The sequence below is a fragment of the Artibeus jamaicensis genome, unplaced genomic scaffold, assembly GCF_021234435.1.
Source record: "Artibeus jamaicensis isolate MK-2021 breed Jamaican fruit bat unplaced genomic scaffold, CSHL_Jam_final contig_354, whole genome shotgun sequence".
Classification (NCBI taxonomy): Eukaryota; Metazoa; Chordata; class Mammalia; order Chiroptera; family Phyllostomidae; genus Artibeus; species Artibeus jamaicensis.
This window is the reverse complement of record NW_026521803.1, coordinates 36,385,770-36,399,987: the sequence shown is the minus strand read 5'-3', so window position 1 is coordinate 36,399,987 and position 14,218 is coordinate 36,385,770. Positions and strand designations below refer to the sequence as shown.

At 46.9% G+C, this 14,218-nt stretch overlaps 1 protein-coding gene across 6 annotated transcripts in view; it reads right to left on the bottom strand.

Moving 5' to 3' along the window:
• The window catches only part of ZNF532 (zinc finger protein 532), a 96,300-nt gene that overhangs the window by 53,991 nt on the left and 28,091 nt on the right, over positions 1-14,218 (bottom strand). The window lies entirely within an intron of this gene.

The following is a 14,218-nucleotide window of genomic DNA, read 5'->3' as shown; positions in this document are numbered from 1 at the left end:
TTTTGCTTCCAAACATTACAAAAATAAATCTGTCTTCTCTCTTAAAAGATAACATAAAAATATGTCAAAATTTGAGCTTCTCTTGGCCTCAACAGCTTGATTTTCGAACAGAATTAGCATTCGTCACTGCAGCAACGTCTTTCATTTCATGCAGTCACTGTAAAATGCATCTTCCTTCCGAGGCACTAACAGTCTTCTCATTTAAGACTATACCCATTTTAATAACCTGTAATCTACTAAGAACATTTGCGCTTCATGTAGAATGTCCTTTTACCCACAGGCACCGAGAATATCTCCGGGAAAGAGCTCAGCCTGTTTACTGAAAAGGAAATTGAAAGAACTCTGGTGTGTCACGTGACCACTGTATTCCCTCCAATGACACAGACAAAACATTTACTTTCCTCCCAAAGCCTGTTAAAATCACAGGAAGCTACTTTATCTTGGTGGGCAAAAGTCAAAAGTTACCGAGTCAGACGAAAACCTTAAGGAAAACCTATTCACCTTTTACTCATACTTAGGCTTTGCAATTAAAAAACAAAAGCCAAAAAACCGTGTCAAGGGGCTGTTTCCCAACTTCCAAGCAGAGAATGACTGCGAGAAAGGCCCAGGCATTACGTAACCACGGACGCCGACTTAATCCCAGACGCGCCTCAACTCGGCCCAGGCTCCGACTCCAATGCAAACTCGAGGGCAATCTGAACAGTGAAAACACATCAGCTCCCCCACTGAAATCCTGGAGAAACAAACATTTTCTTTAACAAAAATCATTACAGTCTAAATCATAATAATCCTAAAAAAAAACAAATCAAAATGTACTGACCACCTTCACAGTATTATACACACTTTCCATAAAACGGTGGTAATAATACAAGGTCTGTTACTCTCTTTGGGGACTATTATTTATCACTATTTTCTGGCACTATCTGGCCACTGAAGAAGCCCTTCGTAAAGAAATAACTACTCCTGGCTGGTGTGGCTCAGTGGTTTGGGTATTGTCCCACAAAGCAAAAGGTCACTGGTTTGATTCCTGGTCAGGGCACATACTCAGGTTGCAGGTTCAGCGCCGGTCAGGCACACAGGAGAGGGAACCAACTAATGTTTCTTTCTCGCATCGCTGTTTCCTTGCCTCTCTGTGTCCCTCCCTTCCCCTCCCAAAAAGAAAAGAATAATAATTCAGCAGATGAATGGATCTTTCTCCCTCCCTTCTCTCTTTGAAAAAAACAATTCAACAGATTAATAGATCTCATTTATGACCCCATTGTCTCTTCTTCAAATATAAAATGTCATGACACGTTAATATTATGCAATGTTTCCCATTTATTTTGTTCCTCACAGAAAATGACTGCAGTGCCCCCACTTTTCAAATGTCTTCCTGGGATGGGCTTCTCTTGGCCGGGGACGCTGAAGTTCTTGCTTTTCCCGTTACACTAGTATGGGGACCTTTGATCTTGCCCATCTCTGGCAGTTTCAGGCCCCCTATCATTACATCTCTTCAACTACAAAAAGAAAGGACTGGAGTGGGGAGGGGAGGAATTACATCCCTTTTCCTCAAGATGACCTTTGCTTCTACTCCGCTTCAATCCGAGCTGTTCCTAAGGGCAACCACTGTCACCATGACGCCTCCAAATGCCCAGAGCAGGTTTAGTAACAGATGTCTGCCTCGTGCTTCTCCATGTTTCCTAAACCAGCTGCAAACACGTCAGTTCTGAGGGCTGTTGATTGTTTGTTTGTTGTTTGTTTGTTTTAAATCGGATCAGAAAGTGTTGGCCACTGCAGGTATTAAGAACCCCTGCCTCAGCACACGTCTCTATGAAAGTGGGTGGGAGATGAGGAGACTGGACCCCCAAACTGGTGGACACTTAGATTTCAAAATAACATATAATAACACCAACACATACATGCACATACATGAATGTCCAAGTGTGTAGAGCTTGGAGGAAAAATAAGCAACAGTAAATGGAACCACCGAAAGCCCCAAGCAAGTGACAAAGGCCAAAGAGAGAGCTCACTGTATCCTTTGTCCTCCACACAAATCAGACCTGGTGTGACTCTGGACAATAAACGAGCGCCTTGTAGGTCTTACACTTCCTCTCCAGCTACAAGAGGAACTGTGACCCAGTGTGTCACCTTCCAGCACTGGTGGGTGGGGGCCCTGATTACCCTGCCCAGGAAGGCAGAACATTTTCCGGGCGGCACACACCAGCCAACACGCTGTCTGCAAACAGTTCATGCACAGGTGAAATGAACAGAAGGCACGTTTCATTAATTCTGTATGTGTTAACAAGAAATTAGTAAATACAACTGCTATGATCCAGAATAATGACTTGTTTCACTAAATTCCTATGGTAGCATCTACCCATACACAGATACTTTGGCCAAAGTAGTGTTTCCGCTTCAGTGAATACCTAATATTCTTGACGTGAATGTAACCTTCGTGGAAGTTCAAGCTGATTCTGGAAATATCGACTCAGAGTCACCTAATCAAGTCACGACCTTGGGAAACACAAGAATAAAAGCAGCCCCAGACCTTCCCTGTGGTTATTCTTTCCCCCTTCCCACAAGGCCTCCCCGCCCTTCTCCACCCATCACTCCCTAGGGACCCTGGGGACCCAGCCACCATGTGGGCAAATGGTCCCTACACACCTCAGCCTTTTCAGCTGAAGCTGCACTTCCTGGCTTCTCACCCACCCCAGCCCTAGCTCCAAGCACTCATAGGTCAAAACAAAAGCTCAGCAATAGAAAGAGCCCTTGCCTTTCCCACTCAGGTTCTGCAGCTGCCAAGAGAAAGCTGTGCAAATCCCTGCTCTGTATTCCCTGGGGGTCCTCAGTGTCACTTAAGCTCCACAATCCTCTTTCCCTTCACATTAACTCCCACCCTGCCAGCAGACAGAGGCTGTTTCTATCTCATCCTCCCCTTACCTACTTGACCACGCCTCGGTCTCTTTCTTTCTGCTTCCAGCTTCCAAGATAACAGGCGTCAGGCAAACACACGCCCCACGCCCTTCCTTCCTACAGATCTTGCCTGTAGTTGGCCCAGCCAAACCGATCCTGGCCAAGCCAGTCCTCCTCCATCAGCTTGCTGCCCTCTCCTGTGCTTTTGGTCACTCCACTCCCCTCTGCCTGCTGGCACGAAGAGACCTCCCCTCCCCCAACCTCCCCTGGTGGCTCTACCTTGGTGCTGTCTCACCAACATGCTGCCCTTAGTCAGCTGGGGCAAAACCCTTCACATGCCAGCTCCTCCCCAGCCCCCGGGCCATCCGCCCTCCAACCTGGGCTGGAAGAAGGAATTTGGAAGAGTGATGAAACCGTTCTTATCACAACTGTGGGGGTAGACACACACTTCTTTGCATTTGTCTAAACCGAGAGAATTTTACTGCCTGTAAATTGGGGACGAAAAAGACAAAAGGCAACCAGAAACGAGGGAAGGCCCCAAATGAAAGACCAACTGCACCAAAGCACCTGAACCATATCCCTAGTGAGTAACATAACCACGCTGACGAGAGGAGGGGAGAGAAGAGCGAACCCAGGCAACTTCGGGAAACAGCACTGTGACCGTATATCCGGTGAGACCACGGAGGACAAACCAAGCCTGTGCCCCACTTAGCAGCAGTATTACCCACACCAAATTTTTAGTTTCGCTAAATGTGCTATCATCACGTTAGGTGGTTCAAGAAAACCGGGTAAAGGGAACATGGAAACTCTTGTTTTGTTTTTTGCAACTTTCCTATGAGTTAAAATAAAAAGTGAAATGCTACTGAATAGTGTAAAGCTGCTAAATGAAATAAAGCAAGTGCCTCAAGACGCTCCCCAAAGAGTCCCTTCCCAACCTTTGTCCCCTTAGCCTGTGCTGTTACCTGTGACCTTTCTCTGCACCCGCGGCCTTTTCAGCCAAGTTTCCTTTTCCAAGAGTCCTTCCTCTCGCACCCGCCGCCGCCACATTGTCAGGAGCTGACTTCTCCCTGGCTCGTCCCCCTCTCCGTGCAGGTCCCCCTTCAGACTGTCGTCTACCTTCGTGCCGAGACGACCTCAGCAACTCCAAAGGTCAAACAATAATCAGTATTCACGGAATTCACTTACTTCCACAGTCACCTAATTCTACCTGAAGAGCCCCCTTCCCAATTGCAGGCTGCACGTCCCATGTGACTCTCTTGACCGTCTGTCCAACCCACACTGAAGCCCTCCCCCTTCCTCCCAACCTGTTCTTCCTCCAAGTCCTAGCTGTGTGACGTCAGTGACACTCAACCTCCTCTAGAAAAATATTAAAAGCCCTCAGGCAGCACTTCACACACTGCGGAACAGAGACACCGGTTCTGGAGGTCGTACTGGTCTTCCCACCAACACAGGACAAAAATACAGAGAAAATGCCGAGCTTTTCTGCCGCGAGCAGATTGCGCTCAGGCAGGTAAATTTCTGGAAAGAGGGAAGCGACAGTTTCCAAATTTGTTCTGATCCATGAACACAAATGGCAAAATGACTGCCTCACAGGCTACACCGATTTCTGTGGCCATCTTTATACATTAAGTTTCTTTAAGCACGTTATACGGCCTGTAACATCCATGGAGGCAAAATGGTGTCCTTATATACAAATTTCTGCATTACTGAGTATTACAAAGTTTAAACTGTTCCCCCTGTGACTTGCTTACAAGGTGTCAAAGAAATATTGGTGCAGTGGCCACTTCCAGCCAAGACAGAGGTGTAAGGAGATACACTCTGCTTCCTTGCACAATCAAAAGAAGGACAACCACCATTTAAAATTAAAAAGCAATCAGAACTGCCAGGAAATCAAACTGTATAGAAATCAAACAACCAAGGAGTCAAAGAAAAAACATTCATTCAGACTGGTAGGAGGGGTGGAAATGAGCACCCGGGAGGAGAGAATGTGCAGCAAGGCAGCAGTTGGCAGACTGGGTGGTCCCACATTCAGGTGCAGACAAACCAGGAGGAACAACTGGGGACCGACATAAACCACCCAACCAGATTTCCAGCCTGGGGAAATAAAGCCTCAAAATCGCTAGCTGTAAATATCTGTGGGGGTTGTGGCAGTGGGAGAAACTTCCAGCCTCACAGGGCAGTCTATTACAGGGACCCATGGGGTCCTAGAACATACATAAACCCTCCCACCCAGGAATCAGCACCAAAGGGACCAGTTCACTTGTGGGTAGTGGGGGAAGTGACTGGAAGTGGGGGAAGAACCGAGCAGACGGCACTTCTCCCTCTCGGACCCATACCCCACGCACAGCATCACAATGCGGCAATGTGGGTTGCCCCACCCTGGCGAATACTTAAGGCTCTGTCCCTTACACCGTAACAGCTACACCAAGACAAAGAAACATGGCCCAAATGAAAGAACAGATCAAAGCTCCAGAGAAAGAACTGAGCAATGAGGAGATAACCAATCTATCAGATGCAGAGTTCAAAACACTAGTAATCAGGATGCTCACAGAAATGGTTGAGTATGGCCACAAAATAAAGGAAGAAAAGAAGGCTACAGAAAGTGAAATACAGCGAACCAAAGCATCGCCAGTTTGATTCCCAGTCAGGGTACATGCCTCGGTTGCAGGCCATATCCCCAGGAGGGGGTGTGCTAGAGGCAACCACACACTGATGTTTCACTCGCTCTCTTTCTCCCTCCCTTGCCCATCTCTCTAAAATAAATAAATAAAATATTTTTTAAAAAAGAAAAGTGAAACACAGGACAATGTACAAGGAACCAACAGTGAAGGGAAGGAAACTGGGACTCAAGTCAATAGACCAGAGAAAGAAATAAACATTCAATTGGAACAGAATGAAAAAACAAGAATTCGAAAAACTGAGGTGAGGCTTAGGAATCTCTGGGACAACTTTAAATGTTCCAACATTGAAATCATAGAGGTGCCAGAAGGAGAAGAGGAAGAACAAGAAGTTGAAAGTTTATTTGAAAAAATAAGAAGAAAAACTTCCTCAATCTGGCAAAGGAAACAGACATAAAGTCCAAGAAGCTCAGAGAGTCCCAAAGAAGGTGGACTCAAGGAGGAACATACCAAGGCACATCATAATTACATTATCCAAGATTAAAAGAAAGAAGAGAATCTTAAAAGCAGCAAAAGAAAAGGACAGAGTTACTCACAAAGGAGTTCCCATAAGACTATCGGCTAATTTCTCAAAGGAAACCTTACAGACAAGATGGGGGGGGCGGGGTGTGGCTGGAAAGAAGTATCTGAAGTCTCCATGACCTACATCCAAGGTGACTATACTATATACAGCAAAAGCTATCATTTAGAATGGAGGGACAGATAAAGTGCTTCCCAGACAAGGTCTGAACCTAAACAATGAAAACAAAAGAAAACAACTAGAATAGGAACAGAATCACTGAAATGGAGATCACATGGAGGGTTATCAGCGGGGAGGAGGAGGGATGAGAATAGGGGAAAATGTACAGGGAATAACTATAACTAAGATGCATAAATGGTAGGTAGAAGACAGGTAAGAGGAGGTTAAGAATAGTGACTCGGATCCTGGCTCCTGGGGTCCTTGGTGTTATGGATGAGACAAGATAAATTCACACGATCTACCGAGTCCTGTGGAGGAAAAGGGACAGCACGGCCACTCTCTCAAGGGGACAACACCTCAACCCTTGCCTTGACACACTTTTATTGGGTTCAATTGGAACAGGAATACAGGGCGTATACATAAAGCTCATCAATCACTGTCAGGCAGAAATGATTAAACAATAGATAACATTAAAAGAACTCTGAGGGCTTGTTCTGAGTCAGGGTCAGAGAGTTAAAGGGCCCTAAAACTTTGAGGAACAAACTCACTTCCTACTTAGATCCTTATCATTTAAATTGAGGGTATTAGCAAAGTAGGTTTTATAGAATTTTATGCATTCTTTCTTAGGCCTGATTGCCCTACAGAACCGCCCTTTCCAGCACAGGGCTACACCCACACCAAGCATTGTTTCAGGCTTAAGGCACTGTTTCAAGCTTAAGTCAGGCAGGTAAGTAAGGCAGCCAAGATATTAGGAGACTTCTTGCAGACAGAATGAGGACTCAGGCTATGTCAAAGCCAAGGGGCGAGGGTCCATCACCCCCTTTCTCTATAGCCCAAGTCCTTCCCTGAGGGCCCCTTCACAACCATGCCTGTCTTAGGTCATTCCTCTTTTGAGGAATCTTACCCGTCATTGGCTAACAAGTCATCTGCCCAGGGCCAAGCAGGGTGAAGAGAAAGGGGGCAGAGGTGATGCTCCTACAAGGAAGACAAGCTTTGTCTCCTAAGTGGCTTTTGGTTTCAAGGTCCTTTACTCAGCCTTAGCCACGGGGGATTACAGCTTCTGAAACCAGGCAGGGCGATTCCCAACAGAATAGTATAGGAAATGTAGAAGCCAACAAATTTATATATATATGACCCATGGCCATGAACTAAGAGGGGTGAGGGGGAATGCCAGAGGGTGGCAGGAGGGTCACGGGGCAGAGGGGGATAATGGGTAGAAAAAAAAATGGGACAACTGTAATAGCATAATCAATAAAATATACTTAAAGAAAAAGAATTATCAGTGCAGTGACTGATGAAGGAGACGATGAATTCCCCATTGACTTTCTTCTGCAGCTCCGTGAAATACCTTACTGACCTATACTCTTGTCACTTAATAAGGAAGAGCGTACACAACTCATCCATACAGTTCCCTAAAATGAATGCATTTCCACAGACAATCCCTGGTGAAGGGAATCAACTCCTAATGTGCCAGCCACACAGACACTGATGATCACTGGGAGGGCACAACAGTCCTTCCTGTACCCTCCTGGTCCAGCCCAGCATGCCCTTTGCCCTCCGGCTTTTTGTGTTGGTAGGTTTTTCACCCCAAAAAGTGAGGGTAACAGCATATACCCAATCCCAGGCATATGGGGGGGCTGATCCTCAGCTATTTAGAGGGAACCTTGTCATTATGAAACATACCACAGATCAAGCACAGAAAGTGTAAAATTCAAACAAGGACTGGCCAGTGGTCAGAGAATTTCAGAGAAGGTTCCCACTCTCTTCATCCTGCAACCAGCCAGGAGTCCTATCTGGCTGAGCAGTCTGGACCAAGTTCTGGAGCAGAGTTTGTGCTCACTGGCCTCCCTTACTACTTTAGCGTGGATGGATTCTGGGAAGAGCAGGGAGCTCAGTGGGCAGCACATTCCAGTGGGGTGGCTGGTACTGAGAGTCCAGAGGTGGGAGGTCAGGGGCTCACACTATCCATCACAGAACCCATGGGCTGGAGTGTGCGCCTTGGTCACAATCAGAAGCAGAGGCTGAGACACAAACGACCCACAAGGGGTCAGAACCAGAGAAGTAGACGGAGGAGCTGCTCAGACCATAGGCACAACGGCACCACCCTCCTCCAAGCCCACTTGACTTCCGCCACCCCAAACAGCAACAGAATTAAAACTTTACCCAGATACAGCGCTTCACAGGATACACCATTTCTCACAAACAGTAGCTGCAGCAGCGGCTTTGGCTGACAGTCACATCTGGAAGGACCGGAGCCCCTGCACCCTGCAGAAGGCGGAGCTCTCTCCACCTGAGATGGGTGGGAGTCGGACCACGCGAGACCCGAGAAGCCTGCCTCCTCCAACCCTCAGGACCCTGGCAGGTAAGCCGTCCCCAAGGGAGCCCGAGAACCATATCCAATTCTTTAAGTTTTGAGTCTTAGGGTTAAATTTTTTGAATCAGTCAATCATTAATATGCTACGAGAAACAAAAAAGAAAATACGGTGCCTCTATCTGTGTCAAGACAGAGTTAAGAGTATATTCATGTCAGCTTACACTTTACTCTCACTTAACAGCCAGGACATGGTTCTTGGGTAGGGTTTCCCAGAAAAGACTAATATGAAGGGGGTGTGAAAAGGTGACAGGGGTCAAATACAGGGTGACGGAGGACTTGACTTTGGGTGGTGAGCACACCATACAATATACAGGTGTATCATGGAGTACTATAATGGAAACCTATGGGATTTTACTTAACAATGTTCCCTGGATACATTTAATTTTTTTCTTTAAAGATTTTATTTATTTATCTTTAGAGGGGAAGGGAAGGAGAGAGGGAGAGAAATATCAATGTATGGTTGCCTCTCGTGCATCCCCTGCTGGGAACTGGCCTGCAACCCAGGCATGTGCCCTGACTGAGAATTGAACCGCGATCCTTTGGTTCACAGGCCTGTGCTCAATCCACTGAGCTACACCAGCCAGGGCGATACATATAGGGGAGCTGTTACGTCCGGAAGATGTGAATGCTGCATCGTTCCAATTGCCTGCACTGCGGTTAATCTCCTGCATGGAACAGCCTCCTGACCCCCGGCACTTCCTGTGACCTGAGCAGCACCTTAAACTGCCAAGGACCAGTTCGAATCTCCGGCTGCCAGTTGCTTCAGTTCATCTGCTTATTCTGCCTTGATGAAACCACACGCTCACAATTTAATTGGAGGAAGTTTTCAACCATCTCCCTATGGTTCGTGAATCTGTAAAATTCTTGAAAACTGGCATAAAAGAGACAAATCACAGACCAAAAATATCACTGAACCAAATTCAATCTAACTTGATACTCAGAGTCCTATGTAATGTCAATACTGGAACTCAAACCACATAAAAAAGCCTCCTTCATTCCCTATCTAAGGAATTATAACTTTGCATTAATCTGGTCTTCTAAAAACCTGACGGCTCTAGAAACCAAATCCAGGCCATCTTGTGGAAAGAGCTGGTAAGAAAACGAAGAGAGGGAGTCACGTGAGAAGATGGACCTGGCATTGGTCCGCAGACCCAAAGCGGCAAACACCAGACACTGAGGAGGCTGCCCAGCACCGCCCCCCACTGCAAGGCACCAGGGCTCCTGGCAAAGGGGCTCCAGGCACGGGCAGGAGATGCCCAGAGTGAGCCTGGAGCACCCTGCGGTGCCAGGATAAGGAGGTGCTCCAAAACAAACAAGCAAGACAGGGCAAAGGGACACAGAGGTCGACTGAACGAGCCCCCACGGCCAATGCCGACAAAACGGAGCGACAAATAAAGCAGTACTGCATTATAGTCCAAAGTGTAAAATAAATGTCCACAAGTGCCCGCTGGTATCCGTGACGGAAATGACTGGATAAATGGGGAGAGGCAGACTCGTCTGTGAGGCAGAACTCCAAAGAGCTTGTGGAGATGCCTCATCCTTATGGAGGTGAAAAATAATGTCCTGCTCCTTAGTGACTTTCGTCCCAAAGAGGACAGTGTAGAAAGGGGAGGGGCCAGAGTCACTTTACAGAGGAGAAGGTGACATACACTGCCTCGAGCAGGGGACCAAGGTCATTATCAACAGTGATGAGTCATACGGATGGCAGGTGCCCTTGACGTGATGTTAGGACAAGTTATCCCAGGAACCTTACCCCAGCCTAACCACGAGGAAACCATCAGACAAATCCCCAATGCGGGACAATCCGCAAACACCTGACCAGGTATCCTCAAAATGGACAAGCTCGAGAAAAAGCAGGGAAAGCCTGAGAAACTGTCACAGCCAAGAAGAAGCCTCAGGAGACCTGAGGGCTGGATGGGATGCGATACCCTGAATGAGGTTCTGGGACCAACAAAGGACATTAGGAGCAAACTGAGGAAATCTTAAAAAAGCATGGGTTTGGGGGTTTTACAAACAGGAAGTAAGACAGAGATGATGAATAGCTAGGAGGGCAGGGAGACTTAAAATGCAAAGAAAAGCCCTGGCTGGTGTAGCTTAGTGGGCTGGGCGTCGTCCCACAGGTTGAGAGGTCACCGGTTCACAGTCAGGGTGCACACCTGGGTTGCAGACCAGGTCCCCGACCCAGGATGTGCAGAAGACAACCGATCAACGTTTCTCTCGCACATCGATGTTTCTCTCCCTCCCTTCCCCTATCACTAAAAAAATAAATAAATATTTTAAAAAGAAAAAAATGCAAAGAGAAGAGCTACCAGGAGCAGGAGAGGGGGAACTGCAACCCTCTGCTTCTGAAGAAGACTGGTGAATGCCCACGACAAACAAGACGTGCTCCGTAAAACATTTAAATGACAACTCTGTACACGCGGAGATTAATTTTCCATTTTATCCTCTTACCAATAAGCTGCTTCAAGGTCAGCCACAGACTAATGCAAACGACTTAGCAGCTTTTAAACCAAAGTTTGCTAGAAACAGAATTTCCTAAAGTTTGCGTCCTCTGTGCTTTCCGGACACAAAGGGGTGCAAAGGATCCTTGGCAACGGCCAGCCACAGTCGGGGCCAGAGAAGGTAAATGATTATTTGGTTTCTCTTTTTGCCCAAAGGTGAGCAACATGGTGACCAGAACACTGACAGTTTAATCTACAAAACAAGAGCCCATAAAAAACAGGTCCCTCTTCAAGATTTGGTTGTACATGTTGGGTGGAAGGAAATGAATCAATTCCCCCTCTCACCATCCTTCAGGTACCTTCTAACAAGGCCAGTTTTTCCTTTCATGACAGCAATGTACCTGGGCTTTGCCATTTGAAAACTGAGCAGCAGTGAATGGGGACAACTTCCTGTGTGATTTCCCAGTCATACACTAACATCCACCTACGTCACCAAGCCAACGTAATTAATGGCCTCCGCATAGGAACGCACAGCAAGATATATACTTCTTTTTCTTAAACAAGAAGTAACTTACTGTTTTAAAGATTTTATTTATTTATTTTTAGACAGAGGGGAAGGGAAGGAGAGAGGGAGAGAAACATCAATGTGTGGTTTGCCTCTCACACGCCCCCATCGGGGAATCTGGCCCACAACCCAGGCATGTGCCCTGACTGGAAATTGAACTGCAACCCTTTGGTTTGCTGGCCTGCAATCAATCCACTGAGGACACCAGCCAGGGCCATTTTTTTATTGTAATAAATACACATATGTAAAATTTGCCATCTTAACTATATATAATCTATTTCTATATGAAGAGTACACAAAATGTCAACAGCACAAATGCCACCTAGTATTACTAACTGAAGAGATGCAGAGGAATAAAAAACAATTAGTTGAGCTGTCCCCAAAGGTAGGCTAAAAATTTATTTAAAAACCTGTAAAGGTATTCTAGCTGGTGTAGCTCAGTGGATTGAGCATGTGCCTTCGAAACCAAAGGATCATGGTTTGATTCCCAGTCAGGGCACATGCCTGGGTTGCAGGCCAGTTCCCAGCGGGGGACGCACGAGAGGCAACCATACATTGATATTTCTCTCCCTTTCTCCTTCCCTTCCCCTCTAAAGATAAATAAAACCTTAAAACCTGTAAAGGGTCCTTTCTCAACACACACATTATCCAATATTAGGACTTTAGACTTCTGATATTTTTGTGTAGATATTCACTGAACACCTCTGTATCATACAGCAATCACGGGATTCACAGAGGTTCCAACAAAGTTTTGTTTTTTCCTCAAAGACCTAGTTAAAGTGCCGAGGGGATATTTACAGCTACACATCCTACAAGTGTTTCAAACACCTCCATCTGAACTTGCCCACGACTCCTCAAAACCGCAAGTCCCTCTCTCCACACCGTTCTTTCAGTCACTGAAACCAAGAGTTTCCCCCACCCCCGACTCTCCCATGTCGCCGAGTCCTGCCCGTCTATTTTCCTCGGCAACGGAGCGTGTCCATCCTCGTTCAACTCCTGTCCCTCCACAAGTGTTCAACCACCTCACTGTACGTCTAGACAAAGGTGATACCCTGTCCTCCATTTCTCCACCCTCTCACCCAGAATTGCCAGATCAGTCTTTCTCAAACTCCATTTTAACCACATCCATCACACCCTCCGTTAAACATCCTCAAATCACTTTTCAAATCAAGTCCAAACTCTCTGGCCTGAAACCAAGGACCCTACTCAGTTGGAGCCCAGCTCGCCATGGTTTTATCTCAGTCGTGCAAGTCACTCATCTTTCGTGGGTGCACCCTTCCTTCTTGGGCCATGCTGTTTCTTGACCCAGAATGCCACACACACACACACACACACACACACACACACACGCCCATGTCCATTAGCGGAGCATGAAGAGCCCATTTCTCAGGATTTTCTGAAGGGCCTCAGTTTTTCTTAAAATGGGAACTCAAAGGTAAATAAGTGAAATGGGAACCAATAACTAGCCATGCAATAGGGTTATTGTAGAAATGAAAATAAGTAATATAGATAGAAGGCGCCAAACACATAGCATTAAAACACTACTTTCTTCCTCTGTTTATCTGTTAAAATGCTAAAACAAAACAGAAAAAGAAACTTTCTGAACCGGGACAGTGAAGCCAGTCGCCACACTGGGCGGAGGCGTGGAGCGACGGGTAAAAAAGGTGACAGGATCAAGTACAAATCGCCAGCTACGCACAGTCGGGATGTAAAGTGCCGCAGAGGGAACACGGTCAGTAATAATGGAGTCACTGTGCACCCGTCGGCGGGCACTAGACCCACCAGGGCGGTCACTTCGTAAGGTATATAAATATCTAATCCCCATGTTGTACACCTAGAACTCACATGGTATTACCATATGTCCACTGTTACTGAAAAGTAAACGTAAGAAATAAAGTGAATTAACGACAATGAAATGAAAGCGACACCGTTCGAGGCAATGATGGTTGGCCAGAAGGAAAAGGAGGTGTTTTCGTGGGCTTCTTCACAGTGGTGGCCCTGGTTCCGAACGACACCTCGTCCCATTTCAAAACGTGTGGCCTTTGTCCGACCGTGGCTGTGTGTCCAGGCCTCCTGAGAAAGCAGCCACTGGGAGGGTCACTGGGCTTCATACAAGGGAAGGAATGCAGTTTCCTCTTAAACGCCAGTGAAGTTTCAACTCACAAAGGGAAATACTTCAATGTCTCTCTGACGGTCCTATGACCCTTTTTCTTAATTCTGAAACCATCTTCCCAGCCAAGCATAACCAAGGACCAGCTGCATTTTCCACGGCTCCTCACCTAACCCCAGCCCCGCCCACACCTCGGCAACACGTGCACAGTCAAGGGGCAGCTACAGACCAGGCCCACGAACGGCTGACTGTCAGCAGGAGTGGCTGCAACTCCTCATCCAACAGTCCAAGAGAAGCTACAGGAAACCAGGAATGGACAGAATGGGCCTGGAGAAAAGTCAAAGCCAACGTGGGCTACAAAGTCCTTGTCGTGTAGGAGTATCCACCCACAGCCAGCTTGCCCTTTCTGCAGGGAAGGGAGGCAGCCCCGGAGGAGGGAAGGGCAAGACCAGAGCCTGGCGGGCTGTGAAAGCAAGGGG